General features: G+C 46.6%; 1 protein-coding gene across 2 annotated transcripts in view; it reads left to right on the forward strand.

Moving 5' to 3' along the window:
* Nucleotides 1-289: 289 nt before the first annotated feature.
* The window catches only part of LZTS3 (leucine zipper tumor suppressor family member 3), a 101,658-nt gene continuing 81,631 nt past the window's right edge, over nt 290-20,316 (forward strand). Inside the window, exon 1 of one of the 2 annotated variants that reach the window (XM_075190225.1) lies at nt 290-507. The gene's annotated coding sequence lies outside the window, so the exon portion shown is untranslated. Of the gene's footprint in view, nt 508-18,910; nt 19,238-20,316 lie in introns of those variants that run through there. The other variant, XM_075190148.1, reaches the window with a different exon arrangement.

The raw sequence follows: 20,316 nt of genomic DNA on the forward strand, positions 1-20,316 counted from the left end.
TGGGACTTTTGGTTTCTCAGATCAGACAAGCACAGGTGTAGGGTGAATGGAGGCAGGCTTGCTGTTTGTACCTGGCAAGAACAACAGATGCCCACAGACACAACATGGCAGGGTGTAACTTTATTACACATTATTAGAGTTTATAACACCTTGGATGAGGTGGTCTGCACTATATCCCGTGCTGGGGGGAGTTACATTACTGATCAGCAGGGATGAGGGTGGGGGGAGGGAGTAGGTGGTCTAGTGATGCCACTTTTGGGCAGGGTTGTGGGAGGAGTGAGTGGTGCCCCCTGGGGCACGGCTGGGAGATGTGAGCACACTGACAGTGCCAGCAGCGCTGCACACGCCCCCTCTCCAGCTGACACATACCCAGGGATGGAGGGGGCGCCCAGGTGAGCTGGCAGGGTGGGCATGTAGACCCCGGACCTCACCTCCGCACACAGTGACCCGATGCGCTTCCCGGACTGTAGCAGTGAAGATGCCAAATAGAAACCCCTGGACAGAGAGGTAAGAGCCGGGCAGGGGGTCTGGGTGGTCTGGCTGATGGTGAGTGGTCGGGATGACTGTCTGGGCAGCTGAGGCAGCGTTACTGCAGTGCAGCAAAAGTGATGTCTACCAGCAGATGATGTCATCTCAGCAATGGGCGACAAGCTGTCTGCTGTGAGCTTAGTCACTGGCAGTGCTGTATACAAGATGGGCTTAGTCACTGGCAGTGCTGTATGCAAGATGGGCTTAGTCACTGGCAGTGCTGTATACAAGATGGGCTTAGTCACTGGCAGTGCTGTATGCAAGATGGGCTTAGTCACTGGCAGTGCTGTATGCAAGATGGGCTTAGTCACTGGCAGTGCTGTATGCAAGATGGGCTTAGTCACTGGCAGTGCTGTATGCAAGATGGGCTTAGTCACTGGCAGTGCTGTATGCAAGATGGGCTTAGTCACTGGCAGTTCTGTATACAAGATGGGCTTAGTCACTGGCAGTGCTGTATGCAAGATGGGCTTAGTCACTGGCAGTGTTGTATGCAAGATGGGCTTAGTCACTGGCAGTGCTGTATACAAGATGGGCTTAGTCACTGGCAGTGCTGTATACAAGATGGGCTTAGTCACTAGCAGTGCTGTATGCAAGATGGGCTTAGTCACTAGCAGTGCTAATGCAAGATGGGCTTAGTCACTGGCAGTGCTGTATGCAAGATGGGCTTAGTCACTAGCAGTGCTAATGCAAGATGGGCTTAGTCACTGGCAGTGCTGTATGCAAGATGGGCTTAGTCACTGGCAGTGCTGTATGCAAGATGGGCTTAGTCACTGGCAGTGCTGTATGCAAGATGGGCTTAGTCACTGGCAGTGCTGTATGCAAGATGGGCTTAGTCACGGGCAGTGCTGTATACCAGATGGGCTTAGTCACTGGCAGTGCTGTATACAAGATGGGCTTAGTCACTGGCAGTGCTGTATGCAAGATGGGCTTAGTCACTGGCAGCGCTGTATACAAGATGGGCTTAGTCACTGGCAGTGCTGTATGCAAGATGGGCTTAGTCACTGGCAGTGCTGTATACAAGATGGGGTTAGTCACTGGCAGTGCTGTATGCAAGATGGGCTTAGTCACTGGCAGTGCTGTATACAAGATGGGCTTAGTCACTGGCAGTGCTGTATGCTGCATGAGTTTAGTCACTGGCAGTGATGTGTGCTAAATGAGCTTAGTCTAGGAAAGGCTGTGTGCTAAATTGGCTTAGTCACTGGCAGTGTTGTGTTTTTGATGGGCTTAGTCACTGACAGTGCTGTGTGCTACATACATTTAGTCACTGACTCTGCTGTGTGTTCTGTTTTAGGTGATCTCACAGTGCTGTGTCCCAGGTGGGTTAAGTCACTGCCAATGCTGTGTGCTAGAATTGTTTGGTCACTGCCAATGCTGTGTGCTACATGGGTTTAGTTACTGGCAGTGCAGTGTGCTAGATCGTCTCACAGTGCTGTGGTCTAGATGGGCTTAGTCACTGGAAGTGCTGTATGTTAGATGGGCTTATAAATTGACAGCACTGTGTGCCATATTGGCTTAGTCACTGGCAGTGCTGTGTGCTAGATGAACTTAGTCATTGAGATTGCTGTGTGCTAGGTGAACTTAGTCACTGGCAGTGCTGTGTTTTAGATTGGTTTACTTATGGATAGTGCTCATGGTCTGGCAGAGCTGGGGGGCAGTGGGGCATCTTGTGCCAGTCCCATAGTGGGCTACAATTTGCCAGCCAGCCCTGTATGCTTAATGAGCTTCGTCACAGGAGGTGCTATGTGGTAGATGAGAATAGGCACTGACACTCATGTGCTAGATGAACCTAGTCCATATTACTGCTGTCTACAAGATGAGTTTATTCCCTGATAGTGCTCTGTGCTAAATGAACTTATTCACTGACACTGCTGTGCACTAGATAAACGTAACCACCGACACTGCTGTGCACTAGATAAACGTAGCCACCGACACTACTGGGCACTAGATAAACGTAGCCACTGACACTGCTGGGCACTAGATAAACGTAGCCACCAACACTGCTGGGCACTAGATAAACGTAGCCACCGACACTACTGGGCACTAGATAAACGTAGCCACCGACACTGCTGGGCACTAGATAAACGTAGCAGCCACCGACAATGCTGTGCACTAGATAAACGTAGCCACTGACACTGCTGGGCACTAGATAAACGTAGCCACCGACACTACTGGGCACTAGATAAACGTAGCCACTGACACTGCTGTGCACTAGATAAACATAGCCACAGACACTGCTGTATACTTGATAAACATAGCCACCGACACTACTGTGTATTAAATAAACGTAGCCACCGACACTGCTGTGTACTCAATGAGTTCATTCTCTGTGCTAAATGTACTTGTCCACCGACACTGCTGTGTGCTAGATAAACATAACCACCAACACTGCTGTGTACTAGATAAATGTAGCCACCAACACTACTGTGTATTAGACAAACCTAGGCATCAAAACTGCTGTGTACTAGATAAACGTAGCCACCGACACTGCTGTTCACTAAATTTAGTCTTAGACACTGGTGCACAAGACAATAAATGGGCTAGGAGGGGAGGGGGGCGACGGGGCAGCCTAGCACTTCATAAGCACTAGGACATGACCATGCCCTCAGCGGTATGTGCCCCCCCCGTTCCTCTGCTGGGTAGATACTTGTTGGGATATATGTCTGCTATAGGACAGGTGCAAAACTGTTTTTTCTAACCTCTCTTTATACCTTAATCTATACATTTCCTTAATTAACGAGGCCGCCTCTGAACCCTCTCTTTTTCCCCTATGTCTGTCTTGCAGTCTGTTCCCCACAATCAATATGTGATGTATCCAGTGTCTTATACATCTATATCATGTGCATTTACCCCAGTTTCTTCATCCCAGTACAGCTAGTCACACACTGGAATATATATCTTTATGTTGGTACTATCACCATGTGACCGCCTGACTCATACCTCAGCTATTCTCCCAGTGTTTGTGTTGTGATGACAGCGTGACCTGAATTTGTCTCTGAGAATTATTCCTCCCGCATAGATTAGGTGAGCAGCACATATTACAGCTGCAGGTAACCAGGAGTCAGGTCTGGCTCTATAAATAATCGTCCTTTCTGCAGGGCTGCTGTGGTGGGGTGGAGATTACCTTATCGCGCCAGAACAGAACCAATTGCATGTTTCCATGTTGTTATTTTGACTCGTGTGTTCCCAAGGGGCCTTGATGACCTGTTTCAGCTCTTTCTTTTCCATTGTGTAATGTTTTGCTATATTAAGTACTGGAGAATATGAAATGACCCCATTTTCTTAACCCGTTCACTTATTTTACTGTCCATAGGCAAACCGAGGGGGGTGTCCTGTGCCCGGAAACCCCCCTCCAAGCCTGGGGCACTGTATAATTGAGGTGGCTGGACCCTGCCCCCGCTTCACACGGCTCTGCTTGAAAAGGGAGAGCGGCGTGCACCCAACAGTAGTGCAGGCAGCATTGCCAATGTATATTATGGGGATAGGAAGAGTTGGAGAGCAGCCAAGCACTGTCTAATATTATAGCCACGCCCCCATGCATGCTGGCCACGCCCACCGGTGGCGTGGTGTGGAAACCCCCCAGTTACAAATCCTGCGTTTGCCCCTGCTGTCGCCATCCAGTGGCGGATCCAGGGGGGGGGGGGGGGGGTCGCCCCGATCGCCCCCCCTAGCAGGGGCTTGCTGCCGACAGCTGCACACTGTGCAGGTCCGTTCAGCAGTGTCAGTGTGCTGCCCGGCTGCTCTGATTGTGTTTTAAACACAATCAGAGCAGCGGGGCACCACACTGTCACTGCCGAGCGGACCTGCACATACTGTGCAGCCGCCGGCAGCCTTAGAACACAGAAAGGGGGCGGGGCCTAAATCGCCCCCCCTAAAATCGCCCCGGGTAGGGCAAATGTCTGGGTCCACCCCTGTCGCCATCTTATTTTTAGATTTTATTTTATTTTAATTTCTTTTTAAGAAGTAGAGCTGGAAACCCATGTCATAACTGTTTTATTTTATGCACAATTGACTACTCTCCTGGAATATCTGCGAGTAAACAGTCATTTCTCCAGTATATTGCTTACCTGTCGCTAGGTTAGTTGGAATATGATGTGAATTGTCTCATGGAGTCGCATGGTAGGAGTTGATATGACGTGTTTTATTTTGACATTTGATTTTCCCATAAATACTATGCAATGTAGCCAATCAGGATCAAACAAACATGTTCAAACCGGCAAGAATGTGGTTGAACCTGTTAGGCCTTGCTTGAATTTGGCTGAAGTACTTGAATTTATTGAAAGTTTTTGAACTTTAGAGCCAATTTGACGAACTGTTTTGAAAACCACTTTGAAATAAATTTCAACATCTCTAGTACCTGTCTGATTTGGCTGTAATGCAGAAACACATAGTTCCTTACTCTCTCGGAATGTTCGGGAGACTCCCAGATTCCGGACTCCCAGAAGAGTAGACCAACCTTCTGGGCCCCGCCTTCTCTATTGTAAAGAGGGCAGGGCCTAGCCAGGTGGGTCCTGATGACATCATTTGGGCCATCATGACTTCCCCACCCCCCAATGTGCAATGAAATGATCTTGTCATTGAGCAGCAGGGGGTGGGGCAGAAATGCCCGGAATTGCCCCTGCACTTGCCCTTTGAAGGTCCAGCCACATTTTGTACACCACTGACTCTATGGCCAGTCACAATTCACTTATCTCATTGTCATCCATAATGCACAGACCCCATTGCCAGTCACACTGCACAGATCATGTTTGCCAACTTATTAGATCCTCTCTGCAGAATATCCCGGATCCTGGTGCTGAGTGCGGGTCGGGGGCGGGTGTGGACGGGCTCTGTAGGAACTACGCAGTGGGGGGGCAGGGCCTGGATGCGATTCATTGTGATTCTTATCATCAAGTCCGGCACCCACCCACTTCACTAGGGGAGGGTGCACTGCTCTCCCTGGAAGTCCGGGAGTACTCCTAGAGTTTCAGAAGTCACCCGGAGATTCCAGGAGAGTAGGTAACACTTGCACAGATCCCATTGCCAGCCACATCCCTCCCAGGTAGGGGGGTGATGAAGTAGAAATTACAATTAGACATCAGTACATAGTTAATAAACAGTTCCTGCAACCAGATGACCCCCAGATTTTTCCACAAAATTCATACTTTTTATCTTCACACACACATATACATACATATATTTGTCTGCCCCTTCTGGCAACTCTGTAAATGATTTCTTCAGTCACTATTTTCAATAAAAAAGGCAACATGTACGATACTTGTGCCTAATTTGTAACATACATATGCAAGGGTGTTATTAATAATAATAATAATAATAATAATAATAATAGTATTATTATTATTATTATTATTATTATTATTATTATTATTATTAATGCTACATTTTTATCTCTAACTTTTTATTTTGCAAAAAGAGCATACTTGCCTACTTTCAGGCGGTGCAGATCGGGAGAGGGTCATGACTAGAGGGTGGGAGGGGGCGGGGCATGGTCAATTGCATCATTTTGGCCCCGTCCCCCGCAAGGTCAAAATGACGCGATTCTCTGTGAATCCTGTTATTTTGGACAGGGAATTGCGGGATGCTGGAGACTTGCCTGCTCTCCTGGGGGTCCGGTAGACCGACCCGGATTTCGGTAGTCTCCCGGACATTCCGGGAGAGTAGGCAACTATGCGTTAAAGAAAAGCAGCTAATGAATCTCTAGAGACTGAAGTGTTTTTTACATTTTTGTCTCCATTACTGAAGTCATGTTGTCTTACCTGTCAGTCTTTGATTAAATCTTGGTCTCCATGAAAATGGCCACCTCCATAGGCATCAATACATGGACATAGGACGCAATTTCTGAACAGTGTCATCATGCCACAGATGGCGAAGCCAACCACGTCTTGTACTGGCTCAGCATCAGGGAGAATGCCAGACTCTTCAGGGAGTGAGGGAGATCACCCCTATTTCAGGGAGTCTCCCTGACATTCAGGGAGAGTTGGCAAGTATGATTTAATATTGAGGTTTCTGGATCACCTGGCTGAACACAGTGACGTCTCTTGAGGCACACTGCCTTTAATTAGTCATTTTCTTTAATGGGTAGCGGCCTAGCGCTGTTCACCAGCTGCATAGATGAACCCTTCATTTGTTTTCAGACTCCGATGTGAGCACAGTATATAAATGTGTAAGTGACATGCACAGTTAACATTATGTCCCCAGCAATCATGACAGTATATATATTTATATACAGATGACTCATCCTGTCTTGGGTACAGGCCTCAACCAGGTATAACTGTTTCCATAGCAGCTGAACAGAAAGTAACTGTCAGACTCCAGAAATGGAATATTAATTCCCTGGCTAAGGAAAAACTGTAATAAATGCACATTACTGCTATTAGCAGGATTAAAACAGCAGCTCTGGGCATTTTGAAATCTAAAGATTTCCTTTTTCATATTAGGGTACCATTAGCGCAACTGTCATGTGACTCGCAGCAGCCAATGACATATTAACTTTGATCATTCTAAGGCAAGCTAATCCAATAAAAGAGGAAGCTTTCTCCCCACTGATAAATATACATGTGTTCCTGAGATAACTATTAAACTAGAAAGACAAATAGGAATATAAATACTTGATGATGAAATGGACCCAGGGCCGCCGAGAGGGGGGGGGAGCGGGTACAGTTTACCCGGGCCCGGCCATGCCAGGGGGCCCGGGCCGGGCCCCCGCTGCTAATTAATTTTTTTTTTTTTAATTTTTCTGTCTTGTGCTTTTTTTTTAAACTTTTTTTTTTTTTTTTTCCGCGGGGGGGGGGGGGGGGGTCTTGGGTTTCTTGGGAGCTGGGAGGAAGAATAAATTAAAAAAAATAAAATAAAATAAATACTAACGTGATCGCGCGGCGCCGTGTCCCTCCTCTCCTCCATTCACACTGACTGCCGGGCGTGACGTCATCAAGTCACGCCTGTCAGTCAGTGAGGAGCGCCGCAGCCAGCAGGAAGAAAGAAGACAGAAGAGGAGACAGAAGAGCAGAAAAGAAAAGAAAGAAGTTGACAAAAGGTAAGTAAAGAAACGGAGAGGCAAGGGGAGGAAAACAGAGAGGGACAGTACTATAAAGAAAGGGGACAGAGAAACAGAGGAGGAAAAAAAGGAGAGAGCCACAGAGGAATAAAAAAAAATTGGGGAAAGAGGAACAGAGGAGGGGAAAAAAAGTGGGAGAGAGGAACAGAGGAGGGAAAAAAAGGAGAGAGCCACAGGGGAATAAAAAAAAAAGTGGGAGAGAGGAACAGAGGAGGAAAAAAAGGAGAGAGTCACAGAGGAATAAAAAAAAATTGGGGAAAGAGGAACAGAGGAGGGGAAAAAAAGTGGGAGAGAGGAACAGAGGAGGGAAAAAAAGGAGAGAGCCACAGGGGAATAAAAAAAAAAGTGGGAGAGAGGAACAGAGGAGGAAAAAAAGGAGAGAGTCACAGAGGAATAAGAAAAAATTGGGGAAAGAGGAACAGAGGAGGGGAAAAAAAGTGGGAGAGAGGAACAGAGGAGGGAAAAAAAGGAGAGAGCCACAGGGGAATAAAAAAAAAAGTGGGAGAGAGGAACAGAGGAGGAAAAAAAGTGGGAGAGAGGCACAAAGTAAAAAAGAAGGGGGAAAAGCAGCATGGAGGTCGCAGTGTGAGCATAAGGGGGTACAGTGTAGTTGTGATGAAGGGGCACAGTATTGTGTGTGTAATGGCACAGGGGGCTTGTTGCAATGTAGTGTGTGTGAGGTAGGTGGCAGCTAATTAATGGGCGCTATTTTGTTTGTAGGGTGATGGTGAGGCAATTTAATAGTAGGGACTATTAATTTAAGATGGGGTGGTTTGGGGGCTATTGAATCTTGGGGTGAGTTTAGGGAGAATGAGGTCTATTTATTAAATGTGACTATGAATTATTTAATGGCAGTGATGGTTGCGGGAAATAGGTATTGCTGGGGCTGTTTGCAGGAAGGGATATAGGTTTATTTATTAAATGTGAATAGTATTATTTTAATGTTGGGGCTGGAGGAAGGCCTAATTATTAATCGTGGGTGCTATTGATTTAACGCTGGGGCTGGCTGTAATTTTCTAAATGTAGCCATTTTTTTTTCAAAATAGGTCCTTCAACATTTCTGGATCCGGACAAGCCACAACTAAAGAAAGCAGCAGCCACAGGTGGAGAAAGTGAGAAGAACAGGTAGGAGAGAGCAGCACAGTGTGTGAAATGTTGTGATTCTAGTAGGGACAATACCAATTTTTGGTGAATGTTGTGTCCAATGTAAGGTGTAGGCCAAGACTGAACTGTTTGTGTACACACTGCATTGTTTGTATACTACCCTGTGGTGGTAGATGTCCTGAAAGTCAGAAGTGCTTGAACATATGTGACGCTCTGGCGAATTGAGAGCCTAGTGGTTTTTATGTTAGCCACGCCCCAATGGCACGTTTGCCACGCCCCCAAATGCATGACCACACCTCCCCCAAAAATTTTTGGCTAGCCACGCCCCTGAATATATGACCATACACCTAATTTTTTTGCGCCGCCGTAAGGCGGCGCAAAAAAATTTTGGGGCTTACTTCACTATGAGGGGGGCCCCATGGATTTGTTGTACCCGGGCCCTGAATTCTTCTTGGCAGCCCTGAATGGACCACATATGTTTTCGTCATTAGTAAATGTTGTTTAACCGTTTTCAAAACATTATTGTAATTTTTAAGAGTTTTCCCCTATTTCGGAGCCACTTCTATCTTGAAACTGGTTTTAAGCATATATCTATTATTAGCATATACAATATATTTTCTGAATGCTTGTTGGTAGGGTCGGCAAAGCGTCACTTAGCAGGTCAGAGATGTTGTATTTTATCCAGAATGTTACTGAAAGAGTTAATAATTAAATTAAATCAACGTTTTTTCATCCTCTTTAATTCAGCACATTTATGCCACTTTCACACTGCTGCCCTGGCAATATCCCAGGTTTATGAACGGTGCAGGACATCCCGGCAAATTCACGATAGACCCTGGCAACATCACAAGAGGAGCTTTGATTGGCTCCTCTTGTGATGTTTTTTTTTTTTTTAACTTTACAACTTTTTTTTAACTTCACCGTTCTAACTGGAGGCGATCCGAGTCGGACCCGGTAATAACCCTCTAAAAGACCTGGGTCTAATTCCCGGAAATTAGCATAGGACCTGACTGCCTCAAAAACCCAGGGCAAGCCCAGACTCGAGGCTCAATGTGAACGGGTGCAGGTCTAATTCCCGGGTCGGATGACCTGGGAATTAGACCCGGGTCTTTTGGAGGGTTATTCTCGGGTCTGCCCCGGGTCGCCTCCAGTATAAACGGTTTCAACCCGGATCTCACCGAAACCTATTGTAAAGTTAAAAAAATATATCACAAGAGGAGCCAATCAAAGCCCCTCTTGTGATGTTGCCAGCAAGCCCCTGGCAGACCAGTGTGAACATGGTCTACCTTGGAATTTCCCGGGGTGTCCTGCACTGTCACCCGGCAATATCACGGTTCATAAAACCGAGATATTGCCAGGACGGCAGTGTGAACGGGGTGTTACTGATACCTGTACCACAAGTAACATTCTCTTCCATTCATCATTACATTAGTGTAGGGATTTTTGAGGCCAGTGCTGTCTACATAGAGCTGCACATCTCAGCAGCAGGCAATGGGTTAAGGATCTCATTCCTGGGGCTTTCTGATGCAGAACTCATTACCTTCATGTAAGCTCCAACAGATGGTTATTGCAGGCAGCGCAGGGATATACAACTGAGATGCTTCAGTAAGCAGACAAGTTTTTATTTAGTAACAATGACTAAAATCCAAGGGCTCCAGATTCTCTGGTTACCCAGAATGCCATGCTGCAACAATGGTTTGAGCATGGAGGTTATTCTGACTGAAAGTGACTTGCAGGCAGCCTATGTTATTAGGAGTGTGTTGGTAGGACAGTAGTGCAGGTTCGTCCTTGAATGTGTGTAATCTGCCTTATAAACCAAGTGTAAAAGAAATGAGCAAAATTTTAAAAACTGTTCTGTGAAATATTTACCTCATTACGCGTTTGTCCGTGAATTCTTTATTGCAGTTTTAGAGGAATTCGGTCTTTTTCCCCCAACAGAGCAGAGCGATTTGATTGTTGTGTTCTACACTATTCAAAGACTATAAATGCAGCGAGATGTCTATTTACAAATGTAGGGCAAAGGCGAAACGCAAAGATTGTATGGCTGGAACATCGCACCTCTGTGAAACGGCCTGTTCCGAAGCAGAACTCAGGCTTATAGCGTAATTGCCCACTCTACCGGAATGTCCGGGAAACTCTCAAATTCCGGGTAGGTCTCCTGGACTTCCGGGAGAGCAGTCCATTCTCCTGCATCCTGACCACTTCCTAGTGAAGTGGGCAGGACGGGAGCCTTCATAACGCAATGCTCAGTGAATCGTGTCACTTTTACTCCTTCTCATCATTGGCTCACAGCAGAGGGGCCCCACCCCACCCCTCTCAGTCCTTTTTGGTACCTTTTTGTGTAGTATAATTGGAAGGAGGATGACAGATTTTTAGTGACCGCTAGTTTTTTTTCTTACTAATGGATGAAGATTTCACCACATGTTTACTAAGTGTCTACTGATGGGAGTTATGTACTAATGGGCGCAAAAAGCAAGCTAAGGTTTACTGAGATAAACTATGGACTATCGGGGGCCAATATAGGAGCTCTGTATTAATTGTCGTATTACCTACATAGTTTCCAAATCATCCGGAAAGTCCTGGAGACTCCAGAATTTTTGGGAGTTCTCCCTGACTCCTGAGAGAGCAGGGCATCCTCCTGGATCCTGTCCTCTTCATTGGTGAAGTGGGTGTGGGCGGAGTTTATCGCGTCATCTTGGCCCTGCCCCCTGCTGTAATAGGACAAAATTGGTTTGACTCAGCAGAGGGGCGTGGCCTAAATACGCGAATCGCGTGGTCTTGACTCCAGGAGGCAGCAGGGAGACCTCCCCTCCCGAAAGGGAGATCTCTAAAGTAGACAAGTATGTATTACTATGATTAGGTATGATAATAGGGGGTCTATTTATTAATCTGTGGTGATCAGACTTGTTATCTAGCGCCGCTTATCGCAGCATTGTGAACTCAATGCGGTAATGCTGGCGGTATGTCCTGTTCACCATCAGTAACGGGTATACAGGTGCCAACAGCAATGGAGAGGTGTCTTCAGGGTAGGAGAGAGGAGTTAGGGACTGCATACAGAAGTGTCAGCCACACCCCTGTGGAGCGTAATTGCCATTCCTCATTTTTGGCCGTACCCCAATGTAGAAAAAGTGTGGAACCCATTGAAACAGTTTTGGTTTTTTTAACAGACATTTACTACAACACATTACAAACACATTACAATTGCTTTGTGTTCACTTGTGCTGTATCTTCTATATTCACCTTTCCACATGCCAAAATAAAGTCAGAAATCTTTTCGACGGGTTGGTTATGAAATGTCAACAGTGAACATGTCGGTGTCAGGCACCGTCCGCACGGCCGCCTGACTGCCTGACCGCGCGTCTGGTTGCTATGCAACCAGACGCATCACTTCCGGATTCCCCCTGCCTGACCCCTTGCTGTATGACGCGCCCCGTTGCTAGGCAACGGGACGCTATGTAGGATTCCCGGCGGCAGGTATGACAGCGCTGCAGCGCTGATGCTGATTGGACCACCACACTATTTAAACCTCTTCCTGCCCTCTACTCAGTGCCAGAGTATCAGGTCTTCCTGTCTCCAGCGTTTGTGTGTTCCAGTTGCTGTATTTGTCCCTGACATTCTTCGTGCTGCTTGTGACCCTTTTGACCCGGACCGTTTGACCACCCCTATCTGGATTCTGCCTTTGTACTGCGCTCCCTGAACGTTACCGACCCGGCTTGCCTCACCATTCTTCTGGATTTCCCTTTGTACCTCCTCTACCTGAACGTTGCTGAACCGGCCTGTCTGACAACCCCTTGTATCTCGCTGTGGACTCTAGGAAGGACCGCGACCTGCGTGTCCCTGCAGCGGAGTCCATACTTCCTTGCGGGGGTTCCTGGTGAATACCAGGGGCACGTTAGACTCCGCGCCTTCCTCTGAGTTGCGCCAACAACAGCAGGTACCTTCTACCAGTCATACACCCACTATCAGTCGTGACAGTCGGGATGTCAAAACAGTTGAAAGGTTCATTAGGTCGACAGGGTTAAAATGTCAACATTAAGCATCATTACAGTTTAAGAAAACAAAACAAAATTAAAAGGTAAAAAAGTAAAAAGAATCCAAAAACATCCACGATCTTCATGAATTCTTTGCGAAATAAAAAATCCTGGTAGACGCCTCAAAACTAGCACCAAAGAGCTCCGCCGCAAAGTGATCTCTTAGCCGTATTAGCCCTGTTTATAACATGGGGATTTCCCACGGCCTGAACTCAGCGCTTCGGTGTCAACTTTACAACCTGTCGACATTCACACTGTCAATATTTTAACCCTGTCGACCTAATGAACATGTCGACATTTTGAATTTAGACCTTTTAACTGTAAGGAGCAAACTCAATCCCCCAGCACACTGCTATAGCCAGCAAAGGAGCTGTTATTTCTACTTGTACATAAACATGCAAAAGTGTAGTTCAGGGGTTGGCAACCGTTTTCTATCAGTGCGCCGGCTAAAATCTAGTCAAGTCCAGGTTGGGTGTATAGTCAAGGCCAGTTGGGTATATATATATATAGCAACTTCATGGGGCCCCCCTTATAGTTGAGCATGGTAAAAAAGTGTGGGTGGTCATACAATTGGGAGCGCGGCAAGCATCATTGTGGGCGTGTCTAGCAGGTGAAAAGCACTAGGCCACCCTCTTACAGAAAAATGCATTACTCACACATGCCCCTCTGCCCAGGAGCTTTGCTTACATATGTCCCCTCTGCCCAAATGCATTAATCACACGTGCCCCCTCTCCAGCACCTTTAGTCACACATGCCCCCTCTCCAGCACCTTTAGTCACACATGCCCCTCTCTGCCCAGCACCTTCAGTCACACATGTCCTCTCTCTGCCCAGCACCTTCAGTCACACATGTCCTCTCTCTGCCCAGCACCTTTAGTCATACATGTCCTCTCTCTGCCCAGCACCTTTAGTCACACATGTCCTCTCTCTGCCCAGCACCTTCAGTCACACATGTCCCCTCTCTGCCCAGCACCTTTAGTCACACATGCCCCCTCTCCAGCACCTTTAGTCACACATGTCCCTCTCTGCCCAGCACCTTTAGTCCCACATACCCCCTCTCTGCCCAGCACCTTCAGTCACACATGTCCTCTCTCTGCCCAGCACCTTTAGTCACACATGACCCCTCTCCAGCACCTTCAGTCACACATGTCCTCTCTCTGCCCAGCACCTTTAGTCACACATGTCCCCTCTCTACCCAGCACCTTTAGTCACACATGTCCTCTCTCTACCCAGCACCTTTAGTCACACATGTCCTCTCTCTACCCAGCACCTTCAGTCACACATGTCCTCTCTCTGCCCAGCACCTTTAGTCACACATGTCCTCTCTCTGCCCAGCACCTTTAGTCACACATGTCCTCTCTCTGCCCAGCACCTTTAGTCACACATGTCCCCTCTGTCCCAGCACCTTTAGTCACACATGCCCCCTCTCCAGCACCTTCAGTCACACATGTCTCCTCTCTGTCCAGCACCTTTAGTCACACATGTCCTCTCTCTGCCCAGCACCTTTAGTCACACATGTCCTCTCTCTGCCCAGCACCTTTAGTCACACATGTCCCCTCTGTCCCAGCACCTTTAGTCACACATGCCCCCTCTCCAGCACCTTCAGTCACACATGTCCCCTCTCTGTCCCAGCACCTTTAGTCACACATGTTCCCCTCTCTGCCCAGCACCTTTAGTCACACATGTTCCCTCTCTGCCCAGCACCTTTAGTCACACATGTCCCCTCTGTCCAGCACCTTTAGTCACACATGTTCCCTCTCTGTCCCAGCACCTTTAGTCACACATGCCCCCTCTCTGCCCAGCACCTTTAGTCACACATGCCCTCTCTCTGCCCAGCACCTTTAGTCACACATGTCCCCTCTGTCCAGCACCTTTAGTCACACATGTCCTCTCTGTCCAGCACCTTTAGTCACACATGTCCCCTCTGTCCAGCACCTTTAGTCACACATGCCCCCTCTCTGTCCAGCACCTTCAGTCACACATGTCCCCTCTCTGCCCAGCACCTTTAGTCACACATGCCCCCTCTCTGTCCAGCACCTTTAGTCACACATGTCCCCTCTCTGCCCAGCACCTTTAGTCACACATATCCCCTCTCTGCCCAGCACCTTTAGTCACACATGTCCCCTCTCTGCCCAGCACCTTTAATCACACATGTCCCCCTCTCCAGCACCTTTAGTCACACATGCCCCCCTCTCCAGCACCTTTAGTCACACATGCCCCCTCTCCAGCACCTTTAGTCACACATGCCCCCTCTCCAGCACCTTAAGTCACACATGCCCCCTCTCCAGCACACCTTCTTCATACCTTATTCTCCACTGCGCAGCACACAGCATGGGAACATATTCAGCAGCCCGCCCGCACTAAGTGCCATGTGACCGCTGCAGTCACATGACCTGGTGTCTGAAGGTACCTTAGCTGAAGGGGATTTAGCCACTACCGATCCCCCCTGCACTCGCGAGTGCGCGCGCGTGAGCGACACCCACGAGCACAAAAAATAAAATATGTATATATATTTATATATATATATATATATATGCATAAAATTACAGGTCATTTTAGGCTAATATCATATTAACAGTAACGGAACCAGAAAAAAATCATTATGCCGCACAGAAGTGTCCCAGTTCACATCATGCCACATAGCTGTGCCCTCAATTCATATCATGACACATAGCTGTGCCCCCAATTCATAGTATGCCACTGTTGCCCCCAGAAAGTCATAGTTTACCAATTATATGTGCCCCTCAATTTGCTGCTCTTACTTACCTTTGGAGACTCATCTTCCTCCAGAAACCCGGGAGCTGCTTCAATAAAACAGCCGGTGATGGCCGAAACAGAGATTCTGCGCATACGCAGAAGCTTCGTTTCGGACATCAACGGCTGCTTTACTGAAGCAGTTTCAGCGCCGGCGTGTCAGACAAAAGTGGTCAGCGTGCCACGTCTGGCACGCGTGCCGGGGGTTGCCGACCCCTGGTTTGGTTGCACACATTTGCAAATGTATGGTAAAGCCACCCGCCACTGATTTTGCTAATAGGGTGGTCCTAACTCTAAACAGTGAGAGTCCCATATATTTGGGCCATACATATCTGTGTTTTTAAATTGAGAGCTAACTTACCAAAGAGGCACCCCTTAAGCCTCCAAATGGCAATACAGCACCAGCACTCCCCCTCAGCTACTGACACCAACATGCCTCTCAGACAAATACAGAAGTGGAAGTTGCTCAATCAATTTATAGGATATAGCAGGTGGGGTTATCCTAAAAGGACCAAATATGGAGAAAATCCCCCAGCTCACTGCTATAGCCAGCAAAGGAGCTGCCATTTCTACTTGTACATAAAAATGTACAAGTAACTGTACCACTGTGTTGACATTCTGAAGGTCAACCTTATAGTGTCGACATTCTGAATGTCGACATGTTCATTGTCGACAACATCCCATTTGAGACAGCTATGAATATTTATGAGTATTTTTGAGAGAGTGGACATCACATGTACAGGCAGGAGGATGTTCAAGATGCACCGTGAGGAACTTTGTGGCATCAAACTGAAGGAAGACAAGCTCCTGAGCGGCTCTGAATGACCACACAAGATTAGTGTCACATGATCTTCAGCCCACAGTACAGCCCACATAAACAACATGTTTTCATCTAATTTTCACAACAATGGTGTGCATTACATTCCAATTAGACGTCTGTATGATTTATGTTGGAGCGTTTCAAACTGCGTGACAGGTAATAATTGCAATTCTACAACTCCAGTATATATACATTCAGATTATTGTTTGTTGCTAAAACACTAGTTTTTTGTTAAAGGTTTGTGAATAATTTACAGCATAGTTTATGTGTGTACCGGGAGTGATAGAAGAGACAGAAAGTGTTAAAAAGAATGGTTAAGTGTAGGATTTCAGGCATGGTGGGGTTCCCCCGGACCGCAACCCCCCTCGTCTGTGAGCTCCTTTAACAGTGAATTTTAAGGGGCCATTGATTGATCACCAATAAGGAGGAGAGGGAAATATGACATACTTGCCAACTTTTCTTCGTTGGCTTCAGGGAGATCCCGGGGGAGGTGGGCGTGCGGGGGTGGGGCTTGACAAATCACATCATTTTGTCCTTGCCCCCTAAACGATTGTCACAATTTTGTCCAATTACTACAGGGGGCGGGGCTAATATGATGCGATATTTACGTCATTAAGCCTCGCCCCCCGCCACTATCAATTACGGGAGTGAGAATCGGGAGGTTGCCCTGCTCTCCTATGTGTTAAAGAAAAGCAGCTAATGAATCTCTAGAGACTGAAGTGTCTTTTACATTTCTGTCTCCATTACTGAAGTCATGTTGTCTTACCTGTCAGTCTTTGATTAAATCTTGGTCTCCATGAAAATGGCCACCTCCATAGGCATCAATACATGGACATAGGACACAATTTCTGAACTGTGTCATCATGCCACAGATGGCGAAGCCAACCACGTCTTGTACTGGTTCAGCATCAGCGAGAATGCCAGACTCTTCAGGGAGTGAGGGAGATCACTCCTATTTCAGGGAGTCTCCCTGACATTCAGGGAGAGTTGGCAAGAATGAAATATAGCTGTATGAAGTGTGCATGAGATTTATATGACATACACATAGTTATATGTTGTAGGTATGGGACTGTAGTGTGCATGAGGCTACTAGGCGGGATATATACCTGTACTGGCCATAAGGCAACAAAGCTGGTAAATGGACTGTGAATGGTAACCATCGGATGAGTCTGGTAAGCTGGATATACACAGATCAGCCACAACATTTAAACCACTGACAAGTGAAGTGAATAACATTGATTATTTCGTTACAATGGCACCTGTCAATGAGGTGGGATATATTAGACAGCGAGTGAACAGTTAGTTCTTGAAGTTGATGTCTTGGAAGCAGGAATATGGGCAAACGTAAGGATCTGAGAAGAGCCAAATTGTGATGGCTAGATGACTGGGTCAGAGCATCTCCAAAATGACAGGTCTTTTGTGGTTTTCCCAGCATGCAGTGGTTAGTCCCTACCAAAAGTGATCCAAGGAAGGTCAACCGGTGAGCCAATTACAGGGTCATGGTTGTCCATCGCTTTTTGAGGAACATGACAAAGATTTCAAAGTGTTGACTTGGCCTCCAAATTCCCCAGATCTTCATCCAATCAATCATCTGGGGGATGTGCTGTAAAAGCAAGTCTGAGCCATGGAGGCCTCATCTCGCAACTTACAGGATCTGCTGCCAACGTCTTGGTTCCAGACACCACAGGACACCTTCAGAGGTCTTGTGGAGTCCATGCCTCGACAGGCCAGAGCTGTTTTGGTGGCACGAGGAGGACCTACACAATATTAGGTACTTAATGTTGTGGCTGATTGGTGTACAGATGGCAGACATTGGATTGGGGTGATAACGTGAGCTCAGAGCTGTATATGTTAGACATGAGGTGAAGCTGGATGCAGAGCTATATGTGGTTGTCCTGGGACAGTTGGGCAGTTTGTGGTGGACATTATGCTCTTATGTTGGTCTCACAACTGTATATATTAGAAATTATACTATTATGCTGGGCATATGGCTATATATGGTAGACTTGGGAATATTTGTGGTGGGTTTAGCGATATATGTGGTAGGAATGAGGCTGGTATGCTGGACACAGGGCTATATGTGGTAGGTATGCAGCGGTTATGCTGGAAATAGGGCTATATATGAAAGACATGTGTCTGATATGCTGGATATAGGGTCATTGTGATAGGTATGAGGTTGTTATGCTGGACACAGGGCTATATTGGTTGGCATGGGAGTATGCTGGGCACAAGGCTATATTGGTTGGCATGGGAGTATACTGGTCTCAGGGTTGTCTTCTAAGCACGTTCACTTTTTTTAAATAACACACTAAATTTATTTATCATTATTTGTTTTTATTCTGCATATACGGTGTGTTTTGTGTTCTAAAAAAGGGGATGCAACATTGATCTCTGCCTAAATCCCATCTTGCCTAAAAGTGGCCCTGATTTCAGGACACCGTGGACTCTGGTGCTTTATATAGTGTTTTATATCTGTACTTTTCAGTTTTGTACAACACAGATGGGATCTGATGAATGTTGTCAGTGTCAGTCTCTGACTGGAATGTTTCCTGGCAGAGCAGCAAACTGCTACATAATTAGATACCCACATTTTACTGATAAGAAATATTCCAAATATCTGGGCTTTGGAGCTGGCACTGTGGGATATGGAAGCCGTACACCCACCTATCATCAGCCTACTTGGGCAGTCAGCCCAACTGAACACTCAGTCCTACACAGCGAGGTGACTCAGTGTGCTGAGAGGAAACACAACACACACACACACACACACATGAAGAGCCAGCGAATGCTGAGCTGCAATGAAAATCCCCTCCGTGTGATAATAACCAGGGATAGCTTGGCTATGCTGCAGCATTGGGGAACGATGGGACCGCTGTCCAGCAAACAGGGAGCAGTAGGACCGAGGTTTGAGTGGGCCCTGTAACAGGAGACCAGAGGACAGTCTGCAAAGGTAAGAGGACTTAGCTTGCCAGTCTCCAGCTAATCACAGCCTGGAACTGCATCCACAGACAATTGAAACCTCATTTTTGTCTATTTATTTTTTATGGCAATTAGATTTTTTGTTTTTACTGCTGCAACCTGTATTATTCTGAATGATACCACACTGCATATATTCTGTATGGCTACGTTTAATCTGCAGTTCGCATGAAAGAAAGTGAATAGCAATATATAGTATTGTTACATACAATATATATGTCCCTATATCTCTCTGTATGTGCGTGTCGGTGTATTTATAGTTAAACCTATAGGAGATTTACATATATAGAAAATAAATGCAGAGGCTGCAGTGTGCTAAGATCACATGATGAATGGATATGTGATTTATAATGTCTTCCAGCACACTCTGTAGGATATTTATGTAAGAGCCCTGTCTCGCGCTGTTAACCCCTTATTTACCCCGGAGGGGCCAGTAACAGTTTATAGTCTGCAATGCCGGCCCCTTTGGCTGTCCTTTAGGGGGTTTCTGCTGGGTGTCAGTGGCTTGGGGCTTACAATGTGCATTTTAGCAACGATGACAGCGTCTATCTGTTACGCAAGCAAAGATGAACCGATTAATAGTAATCTGTCACCTTGCATGACGATAACGTAGAGAGAATTGCCAGCTGTGTGGCCAGACTGGATCTTATAGTCATTAGTTAATGATGCCTTAAGCATTGATGAATGTACATATTCGTTGAGTTAGCCATGTAGAGGAGAATACAGATTTTTAGAAGCTTGTGGGTGACCTGTCTCTGCTAGAGGATGAAGTATCACAGACACTCGGATGGTGTATGTTTCGTGGGAATGTGATGGTCATTATATTAGTGTGTAGTGTACAATGATACTGCAGTGTGTTTTATTTTTTTTGACAAATGACCAGTTTTTATTGTGACAGTCAAGAACTAGGCCTGGAAGACCTCTAGGTGGATGGAAGATGTGGATGGACGTCCTGCATTATAGAAGGATTGAAGTCTTATGCTGTGTAAGGCCTCATACTGGTTCGTGAACGTACAGTAGCCTTTTGGATGCCATACAGAGAATTAACTTGAA

Source organism: Mixophyes fleayi, chromosome 1 (genome assembly GCF_038048845.1).
Source record: "Mixophyes fleayi isolate aMixFle1 chromosome 1, aMixFle1.hap1, whole genome shotgun sequence".
Classification (NCBI taxonomy): Eukaryota; Metazoa; Chordata; class Amphibia; order Anura; family Limnodynastidae; genus Mixophyes; species Mixophyes fleayi.